This window comes from Salmo trutta, chromosome 5, assembly GCF_901001165.1.
Source record: "Salmo trutta chromosome 5, fSalTru1.1, whole genome shotgun sequence".
In the NCBI taxonomy this organism is placed as follows: domain Eukaryota; kingdom Metazoa; phylum Chordata; class Actinopteri; order Salmoniformes; family Salmonidae; genus Salmo; species Salmo trutta.
The window spans coordinates 43,107,307-43,122,074 of NC_042961.1; the positions used below are offsets into that span (position 1 = coordinate 43,107,307).

At 43.3% G+C, this 14,768-nt stretch overlaps 1 protein-coding gene across 2 annotated transcripts in view; it reads left to right on the forward strand.

Annotated features, from left to right (window-relative positions):
• The window catches only part of focad (focadhesin), a 68,811-nt gene that overhangs the window by 9,440 nt on the left and 44,603 nt on the right, over positions 1-14,768 (forward strand). The window lies entirely within an intron of this gene.

Genomic DNA, 14,768 nt, shown 5'->3' on the forward strand with positions numbered 1-14,768 from the left:
TGCCGGCCTCCATACTGGATGAAGTTGCTCCTTTGAAAACCTTTTATGGTGTCTTTCTCCAAATCGCCTCCCTGGTACACTGAAGAGCTACGCTCTTTCAAAGCAACTGGCCGTCGTCTAGAACAACCGTATAACTGTACATGCGCAGATGTAAACTCAGCAAAAAAAGAAACGTCCTCACTGTCAACTGCGTTTATTTTCAGCAAACTTCATGTGTATGAACATAACAAGATTCAACAACTGAGACAAACTGAACAAGTTCCACAGACAGGTGACTAAAAGAAATGGAATAATGTGTCCCTGAACAAAGGGGGATCAAAAGTAACAGTCAGTATCTGGTGCGGCCACCAGCTGCATTAAGTACTGATGTGCATATCCTCTTCATGGACTGCACCAGATTTGCCCGTTCTTGCTGTGAGATAAATGCAGCTCCCAACTGATCAGCAACAGCAGTGGTAAGTCCGGGTGCTGTTCTCTACTGTGAGCAAGCTCTTCCAACTAGGGCTGTGGCGGTCATGAAATGTTGTCAGCCGGTGATTGTCAAGCAAATAACTGTTGGTCTCACGGTAATTGACCATTAATTAACATAAACACATTTAGCATATCCTGGCTCCCACACATAGACTACAAGCCACTGATGCAGACCTTTGGAACATCTACATTTAAAAAAAAAAAAATAAATCTAATAAATCCATGTAATATAACCTACACCATTATTTCTTTTAGACTACATTTGCTTCATATCATCTTTCTTTAGATCTATTTCAGAAGAGCATCCTCTGGGTTGTCCTTATGTTAGGCCATTGTCTGGCTATGTCTGTGGGCTACACTTGTTCATTTAGCAGGCCAGATTTGCTTAGAATTCCGTGGCATTATTTCATAGTATGAAGAATACAATTGAACATAGCTGAATAAAATAGAAAGGATATTTTCTCAACGGTTTGAGGGAGTGCGCACACGCGGCTATTCTGTGTTAAGCAGTTAACAAAGCAACAGGTACTCCTATTTGCTTCATTTATAGTAATTTACGCAACTGTAGTTGTGATACAAATGTTGGGCTATATGTTTTGATTTTTAATATGTTCTAAGGCTGCATGATGCAACTCTAAATGTTGATTTGAAAAAAGTTGCATGAAAAGCATTTGCTTTGTTTTTTGCACAGGCTGCACACGCTTCATCAGTCTCTCATTCACAATTTGACAAGCACTTGATAAAGCCTCGAATTTCCCGGCGGCATCTCCTTTGTGTAACCGTAATGCCTCCTAAATAAATCCATGCCTTTCCGGCCAGTGGCCGTTGTGTTCCTTGGGCTGAATATAATCATTATAAGGCACTAGCCTATGTCAATCTATTATCCGCCATAGTACAAAAGTTGACCTATTCTGTGTGAGAAATATTCCAAACATAGTCTGGGACAGTTGTAGGATGCGATGGATCCCAAATTAATACAATCACTAGCTTCAATTTCTTTTTTTTAAAACAGTGAAGCTGATGCAACAGATGAACATTTAGCTTAAAATGTAGATTAACTATTTGGCTTTCTTCACATTCTAAGCGCAGCAATGCGCACACGGCAGTAGGCTATAAGTATGAATGTTCCAAAATGCGATCAATTAGCGGAAAACACCATTCTCAAAAGTGACCGCGAATGTGATTATGCATGCATTTTTATGGTGAAAATGATCTTCCCCGAACTTGAAACTCACGCAATGTGTGTGTGTGTGCCAGATAGGCTGAACACCCATTGTAAAGCAAATTAATGTGCTTCATTTTATGAAGTGATTTGGCCACTTTACACACCGGTGATGGGCTACATGTGCAACTATATTTTGAAAAAGTCTGGGGGGGAAAACAAGGCATGCGCTGTTTCTTGCCTTACTGCATTCAAGCTGGTGATAGGATATTTACAAGTGATAGGATAATATTGTCACCCATCAGACTATTCTTGATTTAATGTTGTGTTTACATATACTAAATAATATATGTGTGAATTTGCTTTGATTTAGAATGGACCGTTATCACGCTCCTGTCTCAAAACAGGGTCAGGGGAAAAAATACATGTCATCTATGCACTTAAATAGTGAATGTATGACGCATTTCCCGTGGTTCCTTTCATGCCAGCCAAGTAGGCTAAACTCCTGTTGTAAAGAGAAGCAAAGTGCTTAATATTAGGAAAGTTGAGAAATAAATATATTAGGCCTAGCCTATAGAAAGCTGTTGGTATCCTCCTTTTTTTATAGAGGCCATCAAAACTATGTTTTCGAATTGCATAGTCTATAGAAATGTTGCGTAACATGAGCTAGTGGGTTCTAATGAAGTGTTTGATTACATTTGCATTGATGTCAGAGTGATTAAAGGGACACTAGAGTGCTGAGTACCAGGTGGTTAGCAAGTTTGGTAGGCTACTAATGACCAGCAGCAGCATCAGTGCTTGGAGAAGCCTATTTACTGCGACTAAACGGTCACGTAGAAATTGACTGCGGTCATGACTCGTGATGTGGTGGTAATACGGGCACCATAACAGCCCTACCTCCAAACTGTGAACAATTGTGCTACCTCAGCCTTCCCAGAACGGTGCAATCAATACCTGTGCTTCTTTCAAAGCAAACTTTTAAAACATTAATAGCACCTTCCTGACCTCCCAAGCCCCTTTAGTTGAGCTACCAAGTCCTATGCTCCCTGAGTCAAGGTTCCCCACCTTCACCACAGTCACTTGCAGCTGATGCAACCAAGCTGGTTAGGACAAAGACGCCCATCACTTGCTCACTTGACCCTATCACCACCTCACTTGTCAAGACCTGCTTACCTGCTTTTTCTTCACAGATATTATCAACAAGTCTCTCATCACTGGGTGTGTCCCTCATTCAGCTCAAACTGTCTGCAGTCACCCCAATACTTAAAAAGCCTGGATCTGACCCTGACAACTTCCAGAACTAAAGGCCTATTTCCAACCTGCCCTTCCTAAGCTCCTCAAACGTGCTGTTTGTAGCCAACTCCAAAGCCATCTGGCCACCTACTTGAGCCCATCCAGTTGGGTTTCAGAGCTAGACACAGTACTGAGACTACCCTGGTAAGGGTCACTAATGACCTCATGAATGCTGACTCTGGGGTTGCCAGCATCCTCTGACTGCTGGACCTCAGTGCAGCATTAAACACGGTCAGCCATGCCATCCTGCTAGACCACATGGAGAAGGGCCTGTCAGACACGGTCTTGGACTGGTTCAGGTTCTATCTCACTGATCTCTATTAGTTTTGTAGCCATCGGTCCTAGTAAGTCAGACAGAGTTGTGCTCTGACATGGGTCCCTCAAGGCTCGGTACTGGGGCCACTACGGTTTTGTATCCACATTCTGCCACTGGGAACATCTTGAGGAAACACGGACTGGGCTTTCACTTTTATGCTGACGACACACAGCTGTATGTCTCCACAAACACTGACACTGCCAATGGCACTGCACTCCTGGGCAGCTGCCTGCAGGACATCAAAACATGGATGCAGTTGAGTTTCCTGCAGGTAAACTGCAAGTAGACAGAGGTCGTCCTGATTGGCACTATCATTACCAACATCACCAGCTACAGCCTAAATATTGATGATGTCGAGGTTCGCAACCTGGGTGTGATATTTGACAGTCAGCTCTCGTTTGAGGCGCACATCAAGAGTTTGACCAAAGTCAAATTTTTCCATGTAACTCCCTTTTTGTTGGCGCATCTACCAAGTGCCTTAACAGGCTACAATATGTCCAGAACTGTTCCTCACATCAAATCAAATTTATTTGTCACATACACATGGTTAGCAAGTGTTAATGCAAGTATAGCGAAATGCTTGTGCTTCTAGTTCCGACCATGCAGTAATATCTAACAAGTAATCTACCAATTCCACAACAACTACCTTGTACACACAAGTGTAAAGGAATGAATACGAATATGTACATAAAAATATATAAGTGAGTGCTGGCCGAACGGTGTAGGCAAGATGTAATAGATGGTATGGAGTAGAGGTCCACCGATTAATTGGAATGGCCGATTTAATTAGGGCCGATTTCAAGTTTTCATAACAATCGGTATTTTTGGCCACCGATTAGCCCAAAAAATATTTTTTATTATTATTATTTTTTTTATATAAATATTTTTTTTATTATTATTATATATATTTTTTTAGACCTTTATTTAACTAGGCAAGTCAGAATAAGAACACATTCTTATTTTCAATGACGGCCTAGGAACGGGGGTTAACTGCCTTGTTCAGAGGGGGATTCGTTTTTACAACCTTCTGGTTACTAGTCCAACGCTCAAACCACCTGCCTTACATTGCACTCCACGAGGAGCCTGCATGGCACAGGCTGACTACCTGTTACGCGAGGGCATCAAGAAGCCAAGGTAAGTTGCTAGCTAGCATTAAACTTATCTTATAAAAAAACTATCAATCTTAACATAAGCACTAGTTAACTACACATGGTTGATGATATTACTAGTTTATCTAACGTGTCCTGCGTTGCATATAATCGATGCAGTGCCTGTTCATTTCTCATCGAATCACAGCCTACTTCGACAAACGGGTGATGATTTAACAAGCGCATTTGCAAAAAAAGCACTGTCGTTGCACCAATGTAGCTAACCATAAACATCAATGCCTTTCTTTAAAATCAATACACAAGTATATATTTTTAAACCTGCGTATTTAGTTAATATTGCCTGCTAACATGAAATTGTGTCACTGGTCTTGCGTTCATGGCCTGGCTCGTTGCGAACTAATTTGCCAGAATTTTACGTAATTATGACATACCATTGAAGGTTGTGCAATGTGCAATGTAACAGGAATATTTAGATTTAGGGATGCCACCCGTTAGATAAAATACGGACCGGTTCCGTATTTCACTGAACGAAAAAACGTTTTGTTTTCGAATGATAGTTTCCGGATTCGACCATATTAATGACCTAAGGCTCGTATTTCTGTGTGTTTATTATATTATAATTAAGTCTATGATTTGATAGAGCAGTCTGACTGAGCGGTGGTAGGCACCAGCAGGCTCGTAAGCATTCATTCAAACAGCACTTTTGTGCGTTTTGCCTGCAGCTCTTCGCAATGCCTTGCGCTGTTTATGACTTCAAGCCTGTCAACTCCCAAGATTAGTTAGCGGGTGTGCGCTAATAGCGTTTCAAACGTCACTCGCTCTGAGACTTGGAGTAGTTGTTCCCCTTGCTCTACATGGGTAACACTGCTTCGAGGGTGGCTGTTGTTGATGTGTTCCTGGTTCGAGCCCAGGTAGGAGTGAGGAGAGGGACGGAAGCTATACTGTTACACTGGCAATACTAAAGTGCCTATAAGAATATCCAATAGTCAAAGGTATATGAAATACAAATCATATAGAGAGAAATAGTCCTATAATTCCAATAATAACTACAACCTAAAACTTCTTACCTGGGAATATTGAAAACTCATGTTAAAAGAAACCACCAGCTTTCATATGTTCCCATATTCTGAGCAAGGCACTTAAACGTTAGCTTTCTTACATGGCACATATTGCACTTTTACTTTCTTCTCCAACACTTTGTTTTTGCATTATTTAAACCAAATTGAACATGTTTCATTATTTATTTGAGGCTAAATTGATTTTATTTATGTATTATATTAAGTTAAAATAAGTGTTCATTCAGTATTGTTGTAATTGTAATTATTACAAATAAATAAATAAAATCCGCCGATTAATCGGTATCGGCTTTTCTGGCCCCCCAATAACCGGTATCGGCTTTTTTTGGCCCGCCAATAATCGGTATCGGCGTTGAAAAATCGTAATCGGTCGACCTCTAGTATGGAGTACAGTATATACATATGAGATGAGTATTGTAGGGTATGAAAACATTATATAAAGTGGCATTGTTTAAAGTGGCTAGTGATACATCTAATACATCAAGATGCAGTAGATGGTATAGCGTACAGTATATACATATGAGATGAATAATGTAGGTTATGGAAACATCTAATATAAATAATATAAAGTGGCAAGTAATAAATTGATTACATCAATTTTCCCATTATTAAAGTGGCTTGAGTTGAGTCAGTATGTTGGCAGCAGCCACTCAATGTTAGTGATGGCTGTTTAACAGTCTGATGGCCTTGAGATAGAAGCTGTTTTTCGGTCTCTCGGTTCCAGCTTTGATGCACCTGTACTGACCTCGCCATCTGAATGTTAGCGGGGTGAACAGGCAGTGGCTCGGGTGGTTGCTGTCCTTGATGATCTTTTTGGCCTTCCTGTGACATCGGGTGGTGTAGGTGTCCTGGAGGGCAGGTAGTTTGCACCCGGTGATGCATTGTGCAGACCTCACTACCCTCCAGAAGTCTCTCCGGTTATGGACGGAGCAGCTGCCGTACCAGGCGGTGATACAGCCCGACAGGATGCTCTCGTTTGTGCATCTGTAAAAGTTTGAGTGATTTTGGTGACAAGCCGAATTTCTTCAGCCTCCTGAGGTTGAAGAGGCGCTACGGCGCCTTCTTCACCACGCTGTCTGTGTGGGTGGACCATTTCAGTTTGTCCGTGATGTGTACGCCAAGGAACTTAAACCTCTCCACCCTCTCCACTACTGTCCCATCAATGTAGATAGGGGGCTGCTCCCTCTGCTGGTTCCTGAAGTCCACGATCATCTCTTTTGTTTTGTTGACATTGAGTGCGAGGTTATTTTCCTGACACCACACTCTGAGGGCCCTCACCTGCTCCCTGTAGGCCGTCTCGTTGTTGTTGGTAATCAAGCCTACCACTGTAGTGTCGTCTGCAAACTTGATGATTGAGTTGGATGCGTGCATGGCCACGCAGTCGTGGGTGAACTGGGAGTACAGGAGGGGGCTGAGAACGCACCCTTGTGGGGACCCAGTGTTGAGGATCAGCGGGGTGGAGATGTTGTTCCCTACCCTCACCACCTGGGGGCGGCCCGTCAGGAAGTCCAGGACCCAATTGCACAGGGCGGGGTCGAGACCCAGGGTCTCGAGCTTAATGACGAGTTTGGAGGGTACTATGGTGTTAAATGCTGAGCTGTAAGCGATGAACAGCATTCTTACATAGTTATTCCTCTTGTCCAGATGGGTTAGGGCAGTGTGCAGTGTGATGGCGATTGCGTCGTCTGTCGACCAATTGGGTCGGTAAGGAAATTGGAGTGGGACTAGGGTCTCAGGTAGGGTGGAGGTGATGTGATCCTTGACTAGTCTCTCAAAGCACTTCATGATGACGGAATTGAGGGCTACAGGGCGGTAGTCATTTAGCTCAGTTACCATAGCTTTCTTGGGAACAGGAACAATGGTGGCCCTCTTGAAGCATGTGGGGACAACAGACTGGGATAAGGATTGATTGAATATGCCTGTAAACACACCAGCCAACTGGTCTGCGCATGCTCTGAGGACGCGGCCGGGGATGCCGTCTGGGCCTGCAGCCTTGGGTTAACATGTTTAAATGTTTTACTCACGTTGGCTGCAATGAAGGAGAGCCCGCAGGTTTTGGTAGCGGGCAGTGTTAGTGGCACTGTATTGTCCTCAAAGCGAGCAAAAAAGTTGTTTAGTGTGTCTGGGAGCAAGGCATCGTGGTCCGCGACGGGGCTGATTTTTCTTTTGTAGTTCGTGATTGACTGTAGACCCTGCCACATACCTCTCGTGTCTGAGCCGTTGAATTGCGACTCCACTTTGTCGCTGTACTGATGCTTAGCCTGTTTGATTGCCTTGCGGAGGGAATAGTTACACTGTTTGTATTCGGTCATGTTTCCGGTCACTTTGCCCTGATTAAAAGCAGTGGTTCGTGCGTTCAGTTTTGCGCGAATGCTGCCATCAATCCACGGTTTCTGGTTGGGGAATGTTTTAATAGACGCTGTTGGTATGACATCACCGATGCACTTGTTAATGAACTTGCACACCGAGTCAGCGTATTCGTCAATGTTGTTGTTCGCAGCAATGCGGAACATATCCCAGTCCACGTGATCGAAGCAATCTTGATGCGTGGAATCGGATTGGTCGGACCAGCGTTGAACAGACCTGAGGGCGGGAGCTTCCTGTTTTAGCTTCTGTCTATGGGCTGGGAGCTCACCCACACCTCCCCCGTGAGCACATCACTCCAGTGCTGTTCAACCTTCAATGGCTCCCCATATGCTCACGCATCGACTACAAAATCCTGGTTCACACCTACCAAGCTATCCACAACTCTGGACCCAAGTACCTGTCTGACCTCATTCTACCCTCCTGCCCCACACGCACACGTCGCTCCTCCAGTTCTGTCTCCCTTCAGCCCCGCAGCAGACTTAAAAACTATGGGTGACAGGGCTTTCAGTTGGGCGGCTCCTCGGCTGTGGAACTCACTTCCCGACACTATTAGGGCTGCAGAGTCTCTGTCCTCCTTTAAGGCACAGCTCAAGACCGTGCACTTCAGAAAAGCTTTCAAGGACCTCTGCTAATTCTGTTCTCATGTACTCCGGATCTGGCGACAGTATATAGCTTTGATTGTTTTCTGTGTTTTGGATTGTTGTTATTATTTTGTGTGCCTTGGGTTGAGAAAAGTGCTTTACAAATTAAATGAATAATAATAATAATGCTTATTATAACATAACATTTTTCTGCAGTGGTAATGATACCATCCTGTTGTAGACATGATGGCATTGTTCGAATTACTTCTGTAGTAATAATATGTAGTGGTCACAATTGCATCTAAAGTAGTCAAAATAACATGTCATAACTTGTAGTAGTCATAATAAAACATGTCATAACATCTGTCCCTGTCAGAATAACATCTGTAATAGTCATAATAGCGTGATGTCATAAAATCTGTAGTAGTTATGTTTTTTCTTTTGTTATGATAACATTGTCATAATAGCATCTGTAGTAGTAATATCTGAGTTACTCCGCTGTAAGGTCATGGAAATACTACAATGTCATTGTAATATCTTAGTCGTTATTTAGTTGTGGAAATACTTAATTGATATCATCATAGTAATCTAAGATCCTAATGAAGTCATGAAAATGCTACAGATGTAGTACATTAGTAGCCTAATGTCTTGTTGGGTTTTCATGGAAATGCTACAATGAGGTCATAATACTGTTTCTGAGTAGTAGTAGTCCCAGTCGGTATTAGATAGAATGCCTGTGGGGAAAACAACCTGTGGCTACCTAGGTTACCCCATTGGCTCACAGTAGAAACTTGACCCTTTTCAAACGCAATTATCTTGTTGTCTCCTTGTTTTATTCAATTACAAAACTACAGTTAAGAAACGTACAACATGTATAAAGATTCCTTTTCAACATTGCCTGCTCCAGAGAGTTCACACTACTTAGAAAAAACACTATATTGTAGGGCTTCCCTCGTTCCCCTTTTCATGAAGGTGCTAGCAGCCACATGAGTGAGTGCAAGCTAGCTAGCAACCGACTGGAACATTTAAGCTAGCCAAAACCAACGATACAAACTAACAGACGATACAGTTACAAATAGTGAGTGGAGTTACACATGGGCTATACTAAACAAGCCTGAAGCCTCTTCTCACAAGATTTTTGACCTGGTTACATGTACATTGAACAACACAGCAGCTTTTCGGGATGTTTTTTTTCTCTCATTCTGTATAACAAAAAAAATATTTTACCATGGGGGTGAATGGGAAAGAATGTTTGTTTCCCCCAAGTTGTGGTCAAGGGGAATTTCTTATTACGTGAATATCAACTCGGAGTATGTCTTAGTCTTTTGTACAGCAGTAGAAATGCTGTGATGATATCACAGTAATATGGGAGTACTTTTCCTTCTACTGCAATTATGGGGCTGTAGCTCATGTCTGCGTTCCAAATCCCACCCTATTCCTTAGTGCACCACTTTTAACCAGGGCTGGTCAAAAGTAGTGCACTATAGGGTTTAATTTGGGACGCGTAGAATTATTTCCCTGTGGAGAAATGCTAGGAAGTTAGTATACCGACCCCTTCCATAGGATTGTCCTCTGGCTGAGTCATCCTGCAGAGAATGATTAATATCTCATTTGGGTAACATCAACCTACTCCGATGGGTTGTTAAGGCCCAGCTCTGATTTAATTTCATAGTGGAGTGATGAACCATGTATCATGACACCTCAGCCGTCACCTAAGGTGTCAGGAATGAGGTGCAGGAGTTGTGGGGGGTATGGGTCGAATCGCGTCATAGTACAAAAGGGCCAGCGTCTACTGCCACTAGATGCTTCAATAGTGATCTGCGCAGCCATTTTAGTAAGCTGCACCTCGAGTCAGCTAACCAACATACAACTCTCCAAGACGGACATGGCTATTCAGGTTTTGAGAATGAATGGCTGTCAACCACCAAGGGTAGGGGAATCCTTCTGGGGACAAGTCCCGTGTAGCTTAGTTGGTAGAGCATGGGGCTTGCGATTCCAGGGTTGTTGGTTCGAAAACGTATGCACTCACTATACTGTAAGTCGCTCTAAATAACAGCGTCTGCTAGATGGCAAAAATGTAATTGTAAAATTTACACAACTCTTAGCTACTGTATATCCAGGACAGAAATGTATGCTTTTCTCAAAGCCTGTAGAGAGAATCCTCCCCCTCTCCCTCCCTGTCCTCATTTTCCCTACCCCAGTCTTTGATGTGGACCTCTGCCAAGATCCTGGGGCCCCCGAAATCAGTTACAGAGTGGTGGGTAAAAAGACACAGATGCAAGCTAGGCCTATCTTTTCTCTTTCTTTCGCCATCCCTCTTGTTTTCTCACAGCATACCTGTATCTCTCTTTCTATCCCCCCCTTTCTCTATATTTCCCTCAATTTTATTGTTACCTTTTCCCCTTCTTTACATCTCTTCTCCGTCTCCCTGTCATTCCCTGGTGAGAAGATGAATGTGCCTGGGGCAGCAGGGTGGAGCCGCCGGGCCGACAGCCCTGCTCCGCCATTGGTGGATGCGCCTGGCTCTGCTGGGCGATTGTAAATGCTGCGGGATTAATGAAGAATGCCCACTAGGTGCCCATTGTTGACCGTCTGCCCGCCGCTGCCCCGCTCAATCTTCCACAGAGACACTAAGCCACTTAACTACCCAGCGGGACCAGAAGGAGGGGGGTTTTCAGGCGGTACGGTGCGAAAACCAGCGACATTCTCCCAGGATCACGTCCTGGATCGGTCTTTCTGTCTGTCCCCATAACCTTGTCGGTCCCACCTAACCAGACAGGCTTCAGTTCAGCTGCATCTCCAGGGCGTCCGACGATTTCCGATTCCGACTTGGTGTGGCACTGAAGCTTGTATACATTTCTCCCGGTGAGGCCCTGTCGTGTTTCCCTCACCCCAACCCCCATCTCCTTTTGTGTGTCCTGAGTTCATCTGGGAGTCAGCGTAACCGGCACACATTGCCAGACTGGTGGGTTCTTAAAAGGACTGTTCAAAGTTAATTGGGCAGTTAAAGTTAGAATCCTTAATTATAACAGTAACAAAGTGTTCTCCCCATATCTGTTTTGTAAAAAAACAACTAAGATGGAGCTGGAGAAATGTAACTGCTCTCAAATTCATAGACAAAGCTATGGATGCAAGGACTGACCATCCGTTATATCAACATTTTTTGAGGCTTATCAGTGTTTGTTTACAAACTTTGGAGTAAAACAAAAGTATATTTTTGGTTCTGATAGGATACAACAGTTGAACTAAACTCATAAGACAAGTATATTTTACGCTACTGCTACTCTCTGTTCATCATATATGCATAGTCACTTTAACCATATCTACATGTACATACTACCTCAATCAGCCCGACTAACCGGTGCCTGTATGTAGCCTTCCTACTGTATATAGCCTCGCTACTGTTTTTCACTCTCTTTTTACTGTTTTTATTTCTTTACTTACCAATTGTTCACCTAATACCTTTTTTTGCTCTGTTGGTTAGAGTCTGTAAGTAAGCATTTCACTGTAAGGTCTACACCTGTTGTATTCGGCGCACATGACAAATAAACTTTGATTTGATTTATTCTTCAAGAATAAATGGGTACATATCATTAATTTCTAAGTTTAAACATTTATTTTTTTAAATGCTGTATTTAAGGATTCTAGCTTTAAAGGGACAGTTTAAAATGAGTCTGACAATTTCAGACCTCAACTCGGGTGTCAAACTCATTCCACGGAAGGCCGAGTATCTGCGGGTTTTTGGACATAGACAACCTGGTTAGGGGAGTTCCTTACTAATTAATGACTTTATTAATCTATCAAGTACAAGGGTGGAGTGAAAACCCGAGTGTGGAATGAGTTTGACACGTGTCCTATCTGGTCTAATGGGGGAGGTGTGTTCGTGTTGCACGCCATCTGTTATGTGGGCTAGATCCAGCTGTTTGCCTCAATCACAAATGAATGGAAAAGATAAACACTATCTAATTTCCAAAGCTTTTCTATTCATTATAACTTCAGCCATATAGCCTGGTATAGTGTATCTACACAACCAATGGCGTGGGATGTGGACTTCAAACCACTTTTAAAATCTGAAGACGACAAACTTTGATTTTAATACCCTGCAACCCTCCAACCCAGCGCCCTTTATTCTGCCAATGAACTTGCAGTTCAACAATGGCAAGGTAGCAAGGTCAGTCTTGTCAGCTTCCTGCTCTCTCCATTGTCTGGCTGTGAAAGCAGGTAATGGTGGGTCTGTCTGGCCTGTCTGGAAAGAAAGAAGGCCTGATGGATAGGCTGCATTGAACTGGAGGTTGAGACGAACCACGGGGAACCTGAGGAGAGGGATAGAGAGATAGTCAGACAGATTACGCCATGGGACGTGGAGGGAAGGGGGAAGTAAAGGGAAGGGGGATGCTTTGTTCCACAAGAGACTGTGGCAGGCAAGCTGGTCAGTCGAGAGAGAGAGAGAAAAAGAGGGAGGGAGAGAGAGAGAGAGAGACGTACTTCCTACGGTGTTGGAGGCACTCAGTGGCGCGTGCAATGATTGACGTGGGGCAGTGGTCAGAATCACGCCTGTCTGTCTGCAGGCAATGTCCCCCTGCCACAAGTGTGTTGTTTTAACCTGGGCCTTTGTCTTGTTCAAAGGCCATGTCCAATCTCTCTTGAAATGTAGACTTCAGGTTGGTTTACTCATTCAGATTCTAAAGAGTGGGATGCTATATCCTCGTTATTGTAATCCATGAATCACTTTTCAAAAAAGAGCCTTTGCCCTCTTTCAGCTCCACCGGTGTTCAGAGTTTACCCACTTTTTTCTTTAACCACTAAGACAGTCAACCATTTCCCACTTACAACTACTCCGCCAGAATCAGGACTGGAGTTTCTTTTCTGACGTAATTGAACGTCATTGTGGATTGTTGGGACCAGGAGCACCACGGCCCCTCTGTTCACCAGTCGGCCTGTGGCCAGATCTTAGCCTGGGCACAGTCTGCCTGACGCCAGCCCTGCCCCAACCCCCAGGTGGCAGGGGGAAGACTGGGATGAGGTTCGAGGGCAGGCATTAGCCTCGGAAGAGGCTTCTTTGGCTTTGGTGGTACCCCTCATAATGTTTTTGTGCCCCCTCTCTTTTGTCGTCCAGTCTGACAGTAGATAAGGCAAGATCATGTTACAATGACAGCCAGGCCATTTAAAGGCATTGACAAGGACTTTGTTGGGTAGAGAGGTTTCCTATGTGAGCTGCTTTCTTGTCGGCCTAAACTCCATTAGCCTTTGCTTGAGGCATAGGACCTTTCTAAATGAACCTTTCTGAAGCTTGGGGGTCAGAAGTGGATCCATTGTCCTGGAGGAATCTATGTACACGTTGGGCAGATCAGAAGAAGAACTTGTCTGCCAAGTTACACAGAGCTTTGTAGACCGAAGAAATTTGAAAGCCTCTGGTTATGCACATTTTTAAGGCTCAGCATGACAAAAAATATCTGTTTAAAGATGGACTGAAAAGTAATAGCCCTATATTAAGACTATTTGGCTTTGTTTCCAACTAAGACAGATTCTTAGCTAATTATTACATCTAAATGTGACTATATATTGTTTGATGGATAGGTCACGTCTCGGTGAAACAATTTTGTGACAAAAGATTAAGCTGCTGACTGATATCTGACCTAATTCAGAGTTCTGTGGTCATTTTAGAATGTAAGTTGTATTTACGCAGCAGTCCAATTCAGGTCTTTTGGCAATTATTTGCATATCTGATACCTATCTAAACTGTGTAAAATGTGTAAACATTAACAACAACAAAAAAAACACATGGAATCTGATCTTTTGACTTCCAATTTATACCACTTCCATATGTGGATCTTAATTCTGATACAAACCCTATCCTCCATATGCGGCCTCTGTCTGGACGCTCATATCAGATTTTCTTTTTACTCAGATGTGTTTTTTTATTGCACATGACCTGCCGTTACCATGACAGCCACCAACTTTTTAAGGAACAGGGACAGGAAATGAGCGTTGCATCTGCGTGCTACTTCAGATGCTACGTCAGTGTGAATGCGCAAATCTGATATGGGTCACATGTAAAACTGTGTGTGGAGGGTCAGAAAGAGATATCGGAAGAACATTTGCCTGAGAAACTCTTAGTCGATGATGCCCAGATGCATCAGTCAGTCACACCCCTCTTCAAGGCCAGGCTTCTGCTAGACTCACTCACTCATTCAGGGAAAGACTATAAGCACAACGAAGTGGCCATAATATCTACACTATTACCCACTGGCCTGTAATATAATGAAATATCTAAATAAGGGAACAGAATACATGAAACCAAATATCCAAATGTCTTTTTTCCCCTGTTTTTTTTTATATATTCATGCGCATTTGTTGCGTTAGCTTTCAAACTAAACTCCAGTGGACCGGCAC